This window comes from Neofelis nebulosa, chromosome 12, assembly GCF_028018385.1.
Source record: "Neofelis nebulosa isolate mNeoNeb1 chromosome 12, mNeoNeb1.pri, whole genome shotgun sequence".
In the NCBI taxonomy this organism is placed as follows: domain Eukaryota; kingdom Metazoa; phylum Chordata; class Mammalia; order Carnivora; family Felidae; genus Neofelis; species Neofelis nebulosa.
This window is the reverse complement of record NC_080793.1, coordinates 94,155,447-94,172,856: the sequence shown is the minus strand read 5'-3', so window position 1 is coordinate 94,172,856 and position 17,410 is coordinate 94,155,447. Positions and strand designations below refer to the sequence as shown.

Below are 17,410 nucleotides of genomic sequence, written 5' to 3'. Positions count from 1 at the left end.
AAGGAAGCCCTGTCATTTGCAACAACATAGGTGAAACTGGAGGGCATTATGTTAAGTGAAATAAGCCAGACAGAGAAAGACAAATATTGTTTCATATCACTTATATGTGGAATTAAAAAAAAAAGTTGAACTCAGAAACAGAGACTAGAATGGTGATTTCAGGACTAGGAGGTGGGAAATGGGAACAGGTTAGTAAAGGCTACAAATATTGTTATAAGATTAATACATTCTGAAGATTTACTGTACAGCATGGTGACTACAGTTGATATCACTGCATTGTGTAAGTGAAATTTGTCAAGAGGGTAGATCTCAAGCACTCTTAGAAAAGGCAGCTATGTGAGGTGATGGATATGATTGTGGGAATCCTTTGATAATGTATACATATATCTTTTTTTTTTTAATTATGTTTATTTTTGAAAGAGAAAGAGAGAGAAGAGTGTGAGTTGGGAGGGGCAGAGAGAGAGAGGGAGATACAGAATCTGAAGCAGGCACCAGGCTCTGAGCTGTCAGCACAGAGCCCAATGTGGGGCTTGAACTCAGGAGCTGTGAGACCATGACCTGAGCCCAAGTCGGATGCTTAACTGACTGAGCCACCCAGGTGCCCTGACAATGTACACATATATCACGCCATCACATTACACACTTTAAGTATATTACAATTTTATGTGTCAATTTTACCTCAATAATGTTGGAAAAATTATTTAAAATAACACACCGGGGTGCCTGTGTGGCTCAGTTGGTTAAGTGTCTGACTCTTGATTTTGGCTGGGGTCATGATCTCACGGTTCGTGGGTTCAGGCCCACTTCAGGCTTTCTGCTGTCAGTGCAGAGCCCTCTTTGTATCCTGTGTCCCCCTCTCTCTCTGCCCCTCCCCTGCTCACACTCTCTCTCTCCTTCTCTCAAAAATAAATAAACATTAAAGAAAAATTTTTTTAAAAACCACCTGCACAAAAAACGAAAATAAAATTCCTTAGTGACCATTGGACTTGGGATAATGCTATCTCCCATTCAAACTATTCTTCAGGTTTTTAATTCAATATTTTCTCTAAGCTTAGAAAGTCTATGGGCCAAAGCTACTTGGTGGTTCTGCTTGAAAAGAATCTATATTTACATATTTAAGATTTTTAAAAGAGAGTTGGAACTTTTAACCTCTTCACAACTGAGATAAAACAGGATTATTTTTCTTTAAACACTTCCTCTTTAGTCTTAGCAATTTAATTTAGGGGAAAGTCTAATTCTTATAACAATACTAAACTTCCCATTCAATTTGCTGAATTCTTTATGCTTCATATCTGAAATTTAACAATGTATTAGTAAAATTTTAGTGTTACTTTCTTTTGTTACCTATAAAAGGCAGCATTTTTAGCAAAATGCCTTAAAAGTATTAATAAAAATTGACTTAATTATCATTTTTTACTTTGAATTCATTGAACCATGTGGGAGTTAATCTTTTGGCCCTTACACATGCAGAACTCTTTAGGGATCATTGTGTGTTTTGTGCATGGAAGAATTAGAGAATTGGGCTTTTGGTTTATTTCTCCAATATTCATTTGAATTGCCCTTGCTTCATTTTCAAAAAGTAGTTTCCTGGATCTCTATTCACTTGTGTACTGAACTCTCTCTTTCCCTTTGTGAATTTGGACAATTCATACCCCTACCCTGTTGGTTTCCAGAAGTTCTGGTCTAGGAACCATTGTTGCTTAGCAACAGGTTAATGAGCTCTTCTTTTCTGTGGTACACTACAAAAGAGCTGATGAGAACCTCCACATACGCATCAAACAACCACAGACACTGTTTCTTAAGCTGTATTATTGATGGATTGTATGATTTTGTCTATCTTTAAACTGCAGCAAGATAGAAAATGTATGTTTTAAAATCAAATGTTTCCTATTTACATAACTTGCTTGACTTGATTTTAAAACAATCTTTTTTCTTAAGAAGAATCCTTTTCATTGAAATAACCTAAATCTTTTCTCACTATGTTTAAACCAAAAAAAACCAGGCATGATTTTAAGCTGATTACAAAAATTCTTCCAGGATACCTTTTCTTACCAAAGTTTGCTTCATAAAAATAGCATTTTGAATAAAGAAAGTAATGACAAATTAGTCTTTGTATATCTTAAATCAAATTTAAATATACAGCAGAAGCCAATTTGGGATTTGGAAATGCAGTACACCATATTTTGAGAAATCAAAATCTTTTCAAAAACACCTTTAGGAAATGCTAAAGTTAGGTTCTACTGAACTGGGGAGCAAAGGAAGCAAAGGCAAAGTTTGGTGTTTTCTCATTTAGTAATAAAATATCACAACATTGAGGACTCTTCACTTGCCAGACAAACTGTTCTAAAAATCCCTGTTGCTAGGGAAGGACATAAAAAAGAATGCTGAGGGGCGCCTGGGTGGCTCAGTTAGTTAAGTGACTGACTCTTGGTTTTGGCTCAGGTCATGATCTCATGGTTCAGTTCATGAGTTCAAGCCCTGGGCTAGGCTCACTGATGACAGTGCAGAGCCTGCTTGGGATTCTCTCTCTCTCCTTCTGTTTCTGCCCCTCCTCCAGCTCAATCTCTCTCTCTTTCTCTCTCTCTCTCTCTCTCAAAATAAATAAATAAACTTTTAAAAAAATGCTGAAGTCACTTGGAAAAAAATACTTGATTATCTAAAAAATAATAATAATAAACTCAAGGGGCACCTGGGTGGCTCAGTTGGTTAAGCGACTGACTTTGGCTCAGGTCATGATCCCACAGTTTGTGAGTTCAATCCCCAGGCTCTGTGCTGACAGCTCGAAGCCTGGTGCCTACTTCAGATTCTGTGTCTCCAACTCACGCTCTCACTCTCTCTCAAAAATAAATAAAACATTAAAAATAATAATAATAAACTCAAGCTTAAATTTTATAAGATTTTAAAAGTTTTGATACTTCTTGTGCTGGCCAAGACAGTGTAAGCACACTATGGCCTACTTCTCCCACTCATTACAACTAACATTTCTGGACAAAATTATATATCAACTCCCTGTGGACTCTGAAAAGTAAATAGTGACAGAAAAATTGGAGGGTGGGAATCAACACTCAAGAAGAAGTACTCTTTACAGGAATGAGTTTCCCAGACTATTCCAAGCTTTGACATGAAAGTGGTCCCAGTCACAGAACTCCCTCCCCACTCCCCCGTTGTCACATGCAGCAAGAACTCCAAGAAAAGCCCTGTCTTTCTGGCCAGAGGTCCAGGAAAGGATTTTTTGTGAGCCAAAGAGATTTCAGGGGGAAATCCCTGTGTGTATTCTCACTCTCTCTCCTTGATAGGTAGATAGATACATGGATGGATGGATGGATGGATGGATGGATGGATGGATGGATGGATGGATGGATAGCCAGCTAGCTAGCTAGCTATAGGTATAGGTTTGGTTATAGATAAAAATAGAACGTTTCTTGCTCTTTTTTTCTTTCTCAGCCCTACTTGAGGGAGACCCCAGTTCTGGAACTATGAAAAGACAGGATGGGCAACAAAAACTCCAAAAAGTTTCCTATGATTCAAATAGTGTATGTTGGGGAATTTATAGGGAAGAGAACTAGAGAAGAGGAGCCCTCAATGCTGCACATGACCTGGTGTAAGTCCTGGGCTCGGACCTAAGCTGTACATGCACAGACAGCCCCAAAGACGTGAGCAAAAGCTCTGAAATCAGAGCTGTCATTGGAACCACCATCCACAGAAGAAGACATGGTTTTCAGTCTGTATTTAACTGGGTTAATTGCCTACTTAAATCAATATCCTCCAGGGGATTATAACAGGTTGCAGTGTCTGACAACATAATATTCAAAATGTCCAGGATACAATACAAAATTCCTGGAGACACAAGGAACCAGGGATATATCATTTATTCACAAGGGAAAAGACAACACATGTCAAGCCAAAAATGATACAGATTTTCGATTATCAGACAAAAACTTGAAAGCAGCTATTATAATTATAATATTATAAGCTCTTAATATAAATAGGAAGAAATTCTTGGCAGAGACACAGAATTTCCAAGTGGGAATTTTGGAACTGAAAAATATAAGTTCTGAAATTAAAAAACATGTAGTATATGGGCTTCATAGAAGAACAGATATCACAGAAGAAAGAGTCCGTGAATTCAAGACAGATCAATACAAATTAACCAATCTGAGAAACACTGAGAAAAAAAAAGACAAAATGAACAGAGCTTCAGGAATCTGTGAGACAATGTGAAAAAAAAAACCCTAGTATTTTTGTCATTTGAGTCTAAGAAAGATGGGGCAGGGGGAATTGGTGCAGAAAAAAATATTTTGAAGAAATAATTACTTGAAAAGTTAAAATCTGGTGAACAAAATAAATGTACAGGTTCAAGACACCCAGCAAAATCCAAGATGCTCAGTTTGTCATGGTCTAACTGCTTAAAACCAAAGACAAAAAAAATCTTGACTGCAACCAGAAAAACAAAACATCACATTCAATACAGGGAATAACAACTTGAATTGCAATAAGCACAGATGTCTAATAAAAAAATCATGTAGGCCAGAACACAGTGCAACAATACCTTTAGAGTATTAGCGGAAAAGAATCATCAGCCCAGAATGATATGCAGCGACAATACATTTCAGAAATGTGCTGGTTCTAAAACGTGTGCACAGTTTCACTGACACTCTTTCACTCAAATAGTGGAGCCTACTTCCCGTCCCCTTGGGAGCGATCCAGTATTGGGGATTCACATCCAGTTAATGTTATACGGCGGAAGTGACACTTCATGATTGCGAAATTTCAGTTACCACCCTCTAGTTGATAGTAGTGGGCGTGGACATCATTGGAGTTTCAGTTACCACAGCACAGTAACCATATAACGGCACAAAGTACAACCTGGCCGCAAGCTGCTGTGGCTCCTCACGAAACTGCGAAAGCAGAATGCTGAACAAAAATCAAAATAGCTGCACTAACGCTTCAGTGAAGCTTGATTTTAACCCACGGAACCTTTTCCCTCTCTCCCGCAAACCTGCCCATCTCGATTCTTAGCTTTTTGTTCCAGGAACCCGGTACCACCCTGAAGACATGATGAACAAGGCTGGCGGCAAGTATGCAATTTGTGTCCAAACCAGCTAGCCCCTGTATTTTTCTGTAAGACCCCAGCCCCTTCTCCAGGTGGGCTTGCAATTTTGAAGGCCTTAGCCTGCAGCAGCCTCCCTGGCCTGGCCAGGCAATGAAGCTATTATTCCTCTTTGTCCCAAACTCTGTCTTCATGTTATACTTTGGCTCCAAAGCACAGAGGTCGGTTTTTGACGACACTCAGTCCACCCGTCACTGTGTAAATAACAGATGGCGTCATGCTCAGTGACCCGTGAAGTCACTTCTTGCAGAGTCTGTTGGTGACCGGTCACTGTGCTCCTCAGTTGACGCACAGACGGTGGAGCATGTGGTTGTGCTGCCCCCTTATCTCCAGGGATAGACCCACATGACAGTTTATAAAAGTGGGTCAGTGAAGGTGAGAATTTGAATCCAACGTAAAGGGGGTCGTTGGAGAAATAGCGGACCATAGCATGCCAGCATTGCCGTCTTGCAGGGCCCCAGATGTGCTGCCAGAGGGACCAGTCAAGGTGAGGGTATCAAATATGTCAGGAAAGGGCGGTGACAAAACGTGTGAGGATGTCCCGTTCAAGTCACCTGGAGATATTTTATGACGTTAAAAGCACAAAGGAGAAAATGTTGAAAGCAGATCCGGACTTAAAGGATTATGACAAGCTGTCACATAAGTCATACAACTTATGAAAAAGGCAAGCACTCCTCAAAAGACTCTTAATAAACTTCTTACAAAGACAAAAAACACCACTTTCTCTGTATTGCTAGTGTTTGCAGTTGCAGGGTACAAAATAACTATTAATTTTACTGTCTTATTTTCTTATACATTTATCACTGACAGTATACGTTTTTAATGTTTTTAATTTTAATTTTTAATTTAATTTTTAATATTTTCTTTCTTTATTTTTTTGAGAGAGAGAGGGCGCAAGTGAGCGAGGAGCAGAGACAGAGGGGGAGAGAGAGAATCAAGGCTCACCCGAAGCGGGCTCAAGCTCACCCTAAACGGGGCTCAAACTCACAAACAATGAGATCATGACCTGAGCCAAAGTCTGATGCTTAACTGACTGAGCCACCCAGCAGCCCCGAGTTTTTAGTGTTTTTATGAAACTTTCTAGAAGTCACAGAAACTCATAATTTCACTCATTGATTACCACGATTGCACAACACAGTTTAGCATGCCTGGCCATTTTTACAGTTTCATACTGCTGCGTAAAGCAAAGACTGTCTGCTTTATTATGTTAGGAGACTCTGTGTGCTAAAAGTCTAAACAATTCTCTGGAGGATGCAGATATTTTTGTTTCAGCCGGCAATCATGGGGTTAGCCTCACACCACACAGGCCTATCTTGCCCTCTGTTGGTGGTGGTTGCAATGCTGGTTAATTTTCAAAGTGCTGCTGCTTTGCCTCACACATGCAGCTCCTGGCTAAGCACGGACATGTGTTTGCTCGCACACAGAATTGGGGAGCTCCCTTTCCAGCACTCTCCTCTCCAGGATGTCTCGCAGACTCTCTGGCTTCCAGAGGCTGCTTTACCTGGTGTTCTCGCTAAAAAGATGGGGTTTCTCCCTGATTATTACCTGCCAACATGCCCCATGATTTTGTCAAAAGGAACTGCCCTCGGGCAAAATGAAAGAAAACGGAGGAAAAAATAAACATACATTTCATCCACATTCTTCAGACCACAGGTCACTTCTTCCTGCCTTCCGGCTAAAAACACAGTCCTCTCAGGGATGAGCTTACTGCTGTCTTGTCGGCCTCTGCAGTGCTTCACAGCTAGGGTAAAGTTCAGGTCAAGACTGAGAGAGAAAAAAAAATTAGGAAAAGACAGACATCACTGCCATACTGTGTGGCACACAGGAGCCCGGTTACCAGACTTTTAAAAGAAAGTTCCAGACTTGTTTCCTATCAACAGTGTGAGAGTTCCAGCTCCTCCACCCCTTCATCCTCGCTTGGTAATAAGCACTGTTAATTTTAGCTATTCTAGTAGGGGTGTAGTAGGATCTCATGGTGGTTTTTAAAAAGCTTTACTGAGACCTAATTCACATGTGACTCATCCATTTAAAGCTTGAACTTCAATAGTTTTGGTATATTACAATACTAATTTGTTTTAAATTGTGGTATGGTAAAATACATATCAGATAACATTTCTCATTTAACCGTTTTTAAGCGTACAGTTCGCTAGCTTTAATTGGATTCACAATGGCGTGCAGCCATCACCACTCTCTACTTCCCAGACTTTCATCACCCCAAACACAAAATGTACCATTAAGTGATAACTCCCATTTCTTCCATCTCCCCAGCTCCTGGTAACCTCTGATCTGACTTCTTTCTCTGTGAATTTGATCATTCTTCATATATCATTTAAGACAAATTATATAACACCCTTTTGTGTCTCACTACTTTCGCTTTGCATATTTGCTAGGCTCATCCATGTTGTAGCAAGTATCAGTACTTCCTTTTTATAGCAGAATAATATTCCATTGTGTTTATATACCACATGATTGTGGAATGATTGTGTTATCAATCCATTCATCTGTTGATGGACACTTGTGTTGTTTCCACCTTTTAGCTAGTGTGAATAACGCTGCTGTGAACATTGGCATACCTGTTTGAGTCCATGCTTTGCATTCCTTTGGATAAATACATAGGAGTGGAATGCTGAGTCACATGGCAATTCTATTTTTATCTTTTTTTAAATGTTTATTTATTTTTGCAAGAGAGAGCACATAGCGGGGGGAGAGGCAGAAAGAAGGGGACAGAGGATCCGAAGCTGGCTCTGTGCAGACAGCAGAGAGCCTTATGTGGGACTCGAACTCAAGAATCCACCATGACCTGAGCTGAAATTGGACGCTTAACTGACTGAGCCACGCAGGCGCCCCCATTTTTACCTTTTTAAGAAACCAAAAAACTGTTTTCCATTGTGGCTTCAACATTTTTTATTCCCACCAGGGATATATGAGAGTTCTAATTTCTCTACATTCACATCAACATGTAATATTTTCCATTTTTTAAAACTGTAACCATTCTAGTGTGTTTATCTCAGTGTGGTTTTGGATTGCATTTCCATAATGACAAGTGATGTTAAGTATCTTTTCATGCTTATTTTCCATTTGTATATCTTCTTGGGAGAAAATCTATTCAAATCCTTTTTACTTTTGAATTGTGTTTGGGGTTTTTGTTGTTGATTTGCAGGAGGTTTTTTTAAGTTTTTATTTAAATTCCAGTTAGTTAACATATAGTGTAATTGATATTAATTTTGGGTGTACAATACAGTGATTCAACACTCCATACAACATGTGGGGCTCATCACAACTGTGCAATCCTTAATCCCATCACCTATTTCACTCATTCTCCTACTCCACCTCCCCTCTGGTAATGATCAATTTACTCTCTATAGTTGAAAGTCTATTTCTTAGTTTGCCTCTCTCTCTTTTTTCCCCTTTGCTCATTTGTTTTGTTTTTAAATTATACATATGAGTGAAATCATATGGTATTTGTCTTTCTCTGATTGACATATTTCACTTAAGTGTTATACTCCCTAGCTCCATCCATGTTGTTCAAATGACAAGATTTCATTCTTTTTTATGGGTGCATAATATTCTATTATACACACACACACACACACACACACACATATATATATATATATATCACATATTCTTTGTCCATTCATCAGTCGATGGACACTTGGGCTATTTCCATAATTAGGCTATTATTTGATAATGCTGATGTAACCATTGGGGTGCATGCATCCCTTTGAATTAGCATTTTTGTATTCTTTGGGTAAAAACCTGGTAGCATAATTACTGGATTGTAGGGTAGTTCTATTTTTAACTTTTTGAGGAAACTTCATAATGTTTTCCAGAGTGGCTGCACCAGTTTGCATTCCTGCCAACAGTGTAAGAGAGTTCCCTTTTTCCACATCCTTGTCAATATGTATTGTTTCTTGTGTTGTTTTTAGCCATTCTGACAAGTGTGAGGTGATATCTCATTGTGATTTTGATTTGTATTTTCCTGAAGATGAGTGATATTGAGCATCTTTTCATATGTCTGTTGGCCATTTGTATGTCTTCTTTTGAAAAATGTCTATTCATTTCTTCTATTTTTAATTAGATTATTCATTTTTTTGGTATTGAGTTGTATAAATGCTTTAAATATTTTGAATACTAACCCTTTATCAGATATGTCATTTGCAAATATCTTCTCCCATTCTGTAGGTTGCCTTTTGATTTTGTCGATTGCTTCTCTCGCTGTGCAGAAGCTCTTTTATTTTGATGAAATCCCAATAGTTCATTTTTGCTTTTGTTTCCCTTGCCTCAAGAGACATATCAGTAAGAAACTGCTGTGGCCAATGTCAAAGAAGTTACCACCTATGTTCTCTTCTTGGGTTTTAATGGTTTCGGGCCTCACATTTAGGTCTTTAATCCATTTTAAATTTATTTTTGTGTATGGTGTAAGAAAGTGGTCCAGTTTCATTCTTTTGCATGTTGCTGTCCAGTTTTCCTAACACCATTTGTTGAACACTGTCTTTTTCCCATTGGATTTTCTTTCCTGCTTTGTTGAAGATAAACTGACCATATAGTTGTGGGTTAATTTCTGGGTTTTCTATTCTGTTCTATTGATCTATGTGTCTATTTTTCTACCATTACAATACTGTTATAATTACTACAGCTTTGTAATGTAACTTGAATTCTGGAATTGTGATGCCTCCAGCTTTGCTTTTCTTTTTAAAGGGCACTTTGGCTATTCAGGGTCTTTTGTGATTCCATGCAAATTTTAGGATTGTTTGTTCTATTTCTGTGAAAAACTCTGCTACTTTTTTTAAGTTTATTTATTTATGTTTGAGAAAGAGACGGCATGAGTAGGGGAGAGGCAGAGAGAGAGGGAGACAGAGTATCCCAAGCAGGCTCCACACTGCCAGCACAGAGTCCGACGCGGGGGCCCGACCCATGAAATTAGGAGATCATGACCTGAGCTGAAACCAAGAGTTGGATGCTTAGCCAACTGAGCCACCCAGGAGCCCCAGTGCTGTTGTATTTTGCTAGGACTTGCATTAAATGTGTAGATTGCTTTGGGTAGTATAGACATTTCAATAACATTTGTTCTTCAAATCCATGAGCATGGAAGTCTTTCCATTTCTTTGTATTATCTTCTATTTCCTTCATCAGTGCTTTATAGTTTTCAGAGTATAGGTCTTTCACCTCTTAGGTTTATTCCTAGGTATATTATGGTTTATGGTGCAATTGTAAATGGGATTGTCTTAATATCTCTTTCTGCTGCTTCATTATTAGTGGATAGAAATGCAACAGATTTTTGTAGATCGATACTATATCCTGTGACTTTATTGAATTTGTTTATCAGTTCTGGCAGTTTTTTGGAGGAATCTTTTGGGTTTTCTATATATAGTATCATATAACCTGCAAATAGTGGAAGTTTTACTTCTTCCTTACTTACTTGGATGTATTTTATTTGTTTTTGTTGCCTGATTACTGTGGCCAGGACTTCTCATACTATGATAAATAAAAATGGTAAGAGTGGAATCACTGTCTTGTTCTGATTATAGAGGAAAAATTCTCAATTTTTTCCCATTGAGGATAATGTTAGCTATGGGTTTTTCATGTGGCCTTTATTATGTCAAGGCATGTTCCCTCTAAGCTTACTTGGTTCAGGGGCGCCTGAGTGGCTTAGTTGGTTAAGTGTCTGACTCTTGATTTCACCTCAGGTTGTGATCTCACAGTTCATGAGTTCAAGCCCCGTGTCAGGCTCTGCTCTGACAGCATGGGGCCTATATGGGATTTTGTCTCCCTCTCTCTTCCCCTCCCCTACTCATGCTTGCCCTTTCTCTCTCTCTCTCTAAAAATAAATAAATAAACTTAAAACCTGCTTTGTTGATGTTTTTTTAAATCATTAATGGATACTGTATTTTGTTGAATACTTTTTCTGCATCTATTGAAATGATCATCTGGTTCTTATCCTTTCTTTTATTAATGTGATGTATCACATTGATTTGTGAATATTGAACCCCCTTGCAACCAAGGAATAAATCCCACTTGATTGTGGTGAAAGTTTTTTTTAATGTATTGTTACATTCAGTTTGCTAATATTTTGAGAATTTTTGCATCTGTGTTCATCAAGAATATTGGCTGGTAGTTCTCTTTCTCAGTGGTGTCTTTAATTGGCTTTGGTATCAGGGTAATGCTGGCCTCATAGAATGAATTTGGAAGTTTTCCTTCCATTTCTATTTTTTTTGAATAGTTTGAGAAGAATAGGTGTTAACTCTTCTTTAAATGTTTGGTAAAATTCCCCTGGGAAGCCATTTGGCCCTGGACTTTTGTTTGTTGGGAAATTTTTTTTATTACTGATTCAATTTCTTTGTTGGTTTTAGGTCTGTTCAAACTTTCTATTTCTTCCTGTTTCAGTTTTGATAATTTATATGTTTCTAGGAAGTTGTCCATTTCTTCCAGGTTGTCTAATTTTTTTGCATATAATTTTTCATAATATTCTCATATAATTGTATTTCTTTGGTGTTGGTTATTTCTCCTCTGTCATTTGTGATTTTATTTATTTGGGTCCATTGTCTTTTGTTTTTGATATGTCTGGCTAGAGGTTTTTCAATTTTATTAATTTTTTCAAAGAACCAGTTCCTGGTTTCATTGATCTGTTCTTTTTAAGTCTCTATATCATTTATATCTGCTCTAATCTTTATTATTTTCTTCCTGCTCCTGGCTTTAGGCTTAATTTATTGTTTTTTCTAGCTCCTTTAAGTATAAGGTTAGGTTGTTTGTTTTAGATATTTCTTTTGTCTTGAGGTAGGCCTATATTATCTATACTTCCCTCTTAGGACCACTTTTGCTGCATCCAAAAGATTTTGTACCATTGTGTTTTCACTTTCATTTGTTTCCATGTTTTTAAAATGTGTTCTTTTATTTCCTGGTTGACCCATTCATTGTTATTTAATCCTTGTGTATTTGTGCTCTTTCCAGATTTTATCTTGTGGTTGACTTCTAGTTTCATTGCATTGTGGTCAGAAAAGATGCATGGTATGCCTTTGATCATTTTGTATTTGTTGAGACCTGTTTTGTGACCTAATATGTGATCTATTCTGGAAAATGTTCCATATGCATTTGAAAACAATGCATATTCTGCTGTTTTAAGATGAAATGTTCTGAATATACCTATTAACTCCATCTGGTCCAGTGTGTCATTTAAAGCCAGTATTTCCTTGTTGATTTTCTGTTAGATGATCTATTGATGTAAGTGGTGTGTTAAGATCCCCTACTATTAATGTATTATTGATTAGTTCCTTTATGTTTGTTATTGTTTTATATTATATATTTGAATGCTTTCATGTTGGGTGCATAAATATTTACAATTGTTGTATCTTCTTGTATTGTCCCCTTTATGATTACATAGTGTCCTTCTTTATTATAGTCTTTGTTTTAAAGTCTATTTTGTACAATATAAGTATTGCTACTATAGCTTTCTTTTGACATCCATTTGCTTGGTAAATATTTCTCCATCCCCTCACTTTCAATCTACAGGTGTCTTTAGGTCTAGAATGAGTCTCTTGTAGGCAGCATATAGATGGGTCTTGGGTTTTTTTTTTTAATTTTTTAAATGATTATTTTTGAGAGAGAGAGAGAGAGAGAGAGAGAGAGAGAGAGAGAGCGCAATCAGGGGAGGGTCAGAGAGAGAGACACACACAGAACCTGAAGCAGTCTGCAGGCTCCGAGCTGTCAGCACAGATTCTGATGCAGGGCCTGATGTAGGACCTGAACTCATGAACTGTGAGACCATGACTTGAGCTGAAGTCTATCACTTAACCAACTGAGCCGAGCCACCCAGGCACCCTGGGTCTTGTTTTTTTTAATCCATTCTGTCACCCTATGGCTTCTGATTGCAGCATTTAGTCCATTTACATTCAAAGTAATTATTGATAGATATGTATTTAGTGCCATTTTATTACTTGTTTTCTGTTTCTAGAGATTTTCTCTGATCTTTTCTTGTCTTTGTCACCTTTTATCTTTCCTTTCCACTCAAAAAATCCCCTTAATATTTCTTGCAGGACTGTCATGAACTCCTTTAGTTATTATTTGTCCGGGAAATTCTTTATCTCTCCTTCTATTCCGAATGATAGCCTTCCTGGATAGAGTATTCTTGGCTGCATATTTTCCCCATTCAGCACATTGAATATATCATGCCACTCCCTTCTTGCTTGTGAAATTTTGTTAAGAACTCTCCAGCTAGCCTTATGGTTTCCCTTTGTAAATTGAGTATTTCTTTTGCTTTCTGCTTTTAAGATTTTTTTCTTTATCACTATATTTTGCAAATTTGATTATAATATGTCTTTGTATTGGCTTGCTTTTGTTGAATTTGATGAGACTTCTTTGTGCCACCTGGATCTGGATGTCTGTTCCCTTCCCCAGATTAGGGAAGTTTTCATCTATTATTTCTTTTTTTTAATTAAAAAATGTTTATTTAAGAGAGGGAGAGAGAGAACGAGAGAGTGAGCAGGGGGAGAGGGGGAGCAGAGAGAGAGGGAGAGAGAGAATCCCAAGCAGGCTCTGTGCTCACTGTGCAGAGCTGGACAGGGGTCTCAATCTTACAACAGTGAGATCATGACCTGAGCCAATATCAAGAGTCAGAGGCTTAACCAACTGAGTCACCCAGGTGCCCCTTAAGCTATTATTTCTTAAAACAAATTTTCTCCTCTGTTTTCTTTCTCTACTTCTGGGACTCCTATAATATGAATATTATTCTATTTGAGGGAGTCACTGAGTTCCCTAATCCTATTCTTGTGTTGCCTAATTCTTCCTTCTCTCTTTTGTTTAACTTCATTACTTTCCATTACTTTGTCTTCTAGGTCATTAATTCATTCCTCTGCTTCTTTCAGTCTGCTGTTCATTGCATCAAACCTGTTTCTAATCTCATTTATTGCACTCTTCATCTCTGATCATTTCTTTTTTAACTCTTTTATTTCTATGGTAAGAGTCTCACTGATGTCTTCTATTCTCTTCTCAATCCCAGTAGTATCCTTATGATTGTTGATTTAAATTTTCCATCAGGCATGTTACTTATATCTGTTTTGCTTAGATCTCTGACCATGACCTTATCTTGTTCTTTCATTTGGGATAAATTCCTCCATCTTCACATTTTGTCTAAGTCTCTGCCTTCTCTGTGTTAGAAAAGCCAGTTATTTATCCTCCTGCTGAAAGTAATGGCCTTATGAAGAAGAGGTCATGTAGTGTCCAGGGCCAGGTTCTTCAGGGAGTGTCTCTCTTGTATGCTGCATGCACCCTGCTACTGTGTTATGGCTGCTCTACCCTTCAGGCCAGTCTTGTGCACATGTTTGGTCCCTGGAATGAATGTGATGAGTTTTAATTAGGTGTGATTTGGTCTATTTGTGCAATGAGACCTGACACCACCTCCACCATAACAGGCCCTACAGAACTCTCTGTTTGGGAGATGTGGTGTGAGCAGGTGTTTATGCTGGTTTTCTGGGGGAGGGGGTCTGCCACACTGGGACTGAGGTAAGCATGACCAAGAAGGGCAGTCCCGACAGAGCACAAGGGGATGGGGCTTGGTGTAAGCAAGTTAGGCTGCCAGTGTCAGCACTATGCTGCTTCCCACAGGTGACTCTGTATTATGCCAAGATGTTAGGGAGGGAAATGATGCTGGCCTGCTCCTTTGTTCCCAGAGAGGCATCTGCCTCTCAGGGAAGCATTCCAAGAAGAGCTCATAATCTCCCCACTTTGTGCCCCAGGCACTCTTCAGATCCCTGTTTCCATGCTGTCTGCCCAGAGTTTGTTTGCCTACCTTCCCTCCAGGAGTAGGGCAGGGCCCTCAGGGTTCTATCCCATCCAAGCCTGCTGACCTTTAGAACTCCGGCTTTAAGACCAGCTGGCTATAAGCACACACTAAATTCAGTCTTTCTTATTTTCCAAGCCAATGGCTTTGGGGAAACATTCTCCTTGTGCATTCTCCTGTGTGCCCCTCTCTCCCTCTCACCCTTTTCCATGACCATGCCTCCCTCCTGTCTTCTCTAGAGCACTCATTATTATGTTTCTCCCCTAAACCACATCTCTGCACTTCCTACCTTCTTTGAGGCCTTTTCTCTCCCTTTAGTTGTGGAGTTTGTTTTTTCAGACTTCAGATCAATTTCTGGGGTATTAGGATGATTTGATAGTCATCTAGTTTTGTTTGTGGGATGAGGCAAGCCAGGGTCATCCTACTATGCCATCATTTTCCTCTACTGAGATCACTCTTGTTTTTCTAAATTTTCTAATTTCTTAACACCACTTTTGCTGTGTTCCATAAGTTTTTGTCTGTTGTGTTTTCATTTATATCCATCTCTAAATTTTCTTACTTTCCCTTGTGAATTCTTCTTTGATCCATTGGTTGCTGACAAGTGTGTTGTTTTAGTTTCACAATTTGGTGAATTTTCCAGTTTCCTAATGTTGTTGATTTCTGTCTCTATTTCTATTGTGGTTGGTGAAGATACTTTGTATGATATTTATCTTTTGAAATCTATTGAGACTTAATTTATGGCCTGATATATATATATGGTCTGTCCTGGAAAATGTCCCAAGTGCACTGGAGAAGAATGTGTATACTGTTGTGTGGAGTGTTCTGTAGGTGTCTGTTAGATCTATTTGATACATTGTGTTAAGTCCTCTATTTTATTACTTATGTTGTCTGGTTATCCTGTCCATTATGGTGAGTGGGATATTGAAGTCTCCACTTATTATTGTAGAATTCTTTACTTCTCCTTTCGATTCTGTGAATTTTTGCTTCATATATTTGATGATCTGTTTGGGTATATAAATGTTTTATGTACCTAATGTTTTATTGAAAATTTTATAACTATATAATGTTTTTCTTTGTCTCTAATTTTTTTGACTTAAAGTTTATTTTGTCTGCTATTGGTATAGTCACTCCTATAGTTTTTGATTACTATTTGATTACTTTTTACATGTAATATCTTTTCCATTCTCACTTTCCAATTTTGTCTTCGTATCTCCAGTCTCTTATAGAAGCATATAGTTAGATCATGTGTTTTTAATCATCCTTCCAACCTCTATCTGTTGATTGGAGAGTTTAATTCATTTACATTTAAAGTAATTTCTGGGGCTCCTGGGTGGCTTGAGCGTCTGACGCAGCTCAGGTCATGATCTCATGGTTTGTGAGTTCTGGTTTGCTGCTGTTAGTATGGAACCCACTTTGGATCCTCTGTCCCGCCCACTCTCTGCCCCTCTCCTGCTCATACTCTCTTTCTCTCAAAAATAAATAAACATTAAAAAATAAATAAAGTAGGGGCACATGGGTGGCTCAGTTGGCTAAGCGTCTGACTCTTGATTTCAGCTCAGGTCATGAACTTACAGTTCATGAGTTTGAGCCCCACATCAGGATCTGTGTTGACAGGATGGAGCCTGCTTAGGATTCTGTCTTCCTATCTCTCTGCCCCTCCCTGACTTGATCTCTCTCAAATACAAATACACATTTAAGGGCGCCTGGGTGGCGCAGTCGGTTAAGCGTCCGACTTCAGCCAGGTCACGATCTCGCGGTCTGTGAGTTCGAGCCCCGCGTCAGGCTCTGGGCTGATGGCTCGGAGCCTGGAGCCTGTTTCCAATTCTGTGTGTCTCCCTCTCTCTCTGCCCCTTCCCCGTTCATGCTCTGTCTCTCTCTGTCCCAAAAATAAATAAAAAACATTGAAAAAAAATTAAAAAAAAAAAAAAAAAAAACAAATACACATTTAAAAAAATCTTAAAAAGGGGCACCTGGGTGGCTCAGTCGGTTAAGCGGCTGACTTCGGCTCAGGTCATGATCTCGCGGTCCGTGGGTTCGAGCCCCGTGTCGGGCTCTGGGCTGACAGCTCAGAGCCTGGAGCCTGTTTCAGATTCTGTGTCTCCCTCTCTCTCTGACCCTCCCCCTTTCATGCTCTGTCTCTCTCTGTCTCAAAAATAAATAAACATTAAAAAAAATTTTTTTTTTAATCTTAAAAAAATAAAGTAATTACTGATAAAAAGGCACTTCTGTCATGCTACTTGTTTTCTCTATGGTCTACAATTTTTGTTGTTATTTTCTGCATTTCTGCCTTCTGTCTTTTGGTTTTTTGTTGTTGTAAAATGCTTAATTTCCTTAATTTCTTTTTGTGCAGTTACCATGGAGATTACATTTATCAGCCTAAAGTTGTGACTTTCTAATTGTAATTTATAGCTGCTTAACTCCAATAACATTCAAAATCTCTGCTCTTTTACAGCTCTATTCTGCCCTTTTTAGCTGTTGATGTCACAAAATTACATCTGTATACATTGCCTGCCACAATATATAAT

General features: G+C 38.4%; 1 long non-coding RNA gene across 1 annotated transcript; it reads right to left on the bottom strand.

The window, feature by feature from the left end:
• Positions 1 to 3,852: 3,852 nt before the first annotated feature.
• Positions 3,853 to 8,674, bottom strand: LOC131492212 (uncharacterized). Its single transcript, XR_009251934.1, has 2 exons — positions 6,737 to 8,674; positions 3,853 to 5,664 (listed from the first exon to the last, which is right to left on the bottom strand). It is a non-coding gene; the product is annotated as an uncharacterized LOC131492212 (long non-coding RNA).
• Between the last annotated feature and the right edge of the window lie 8,736 nt (positions 8,675 to 17,410).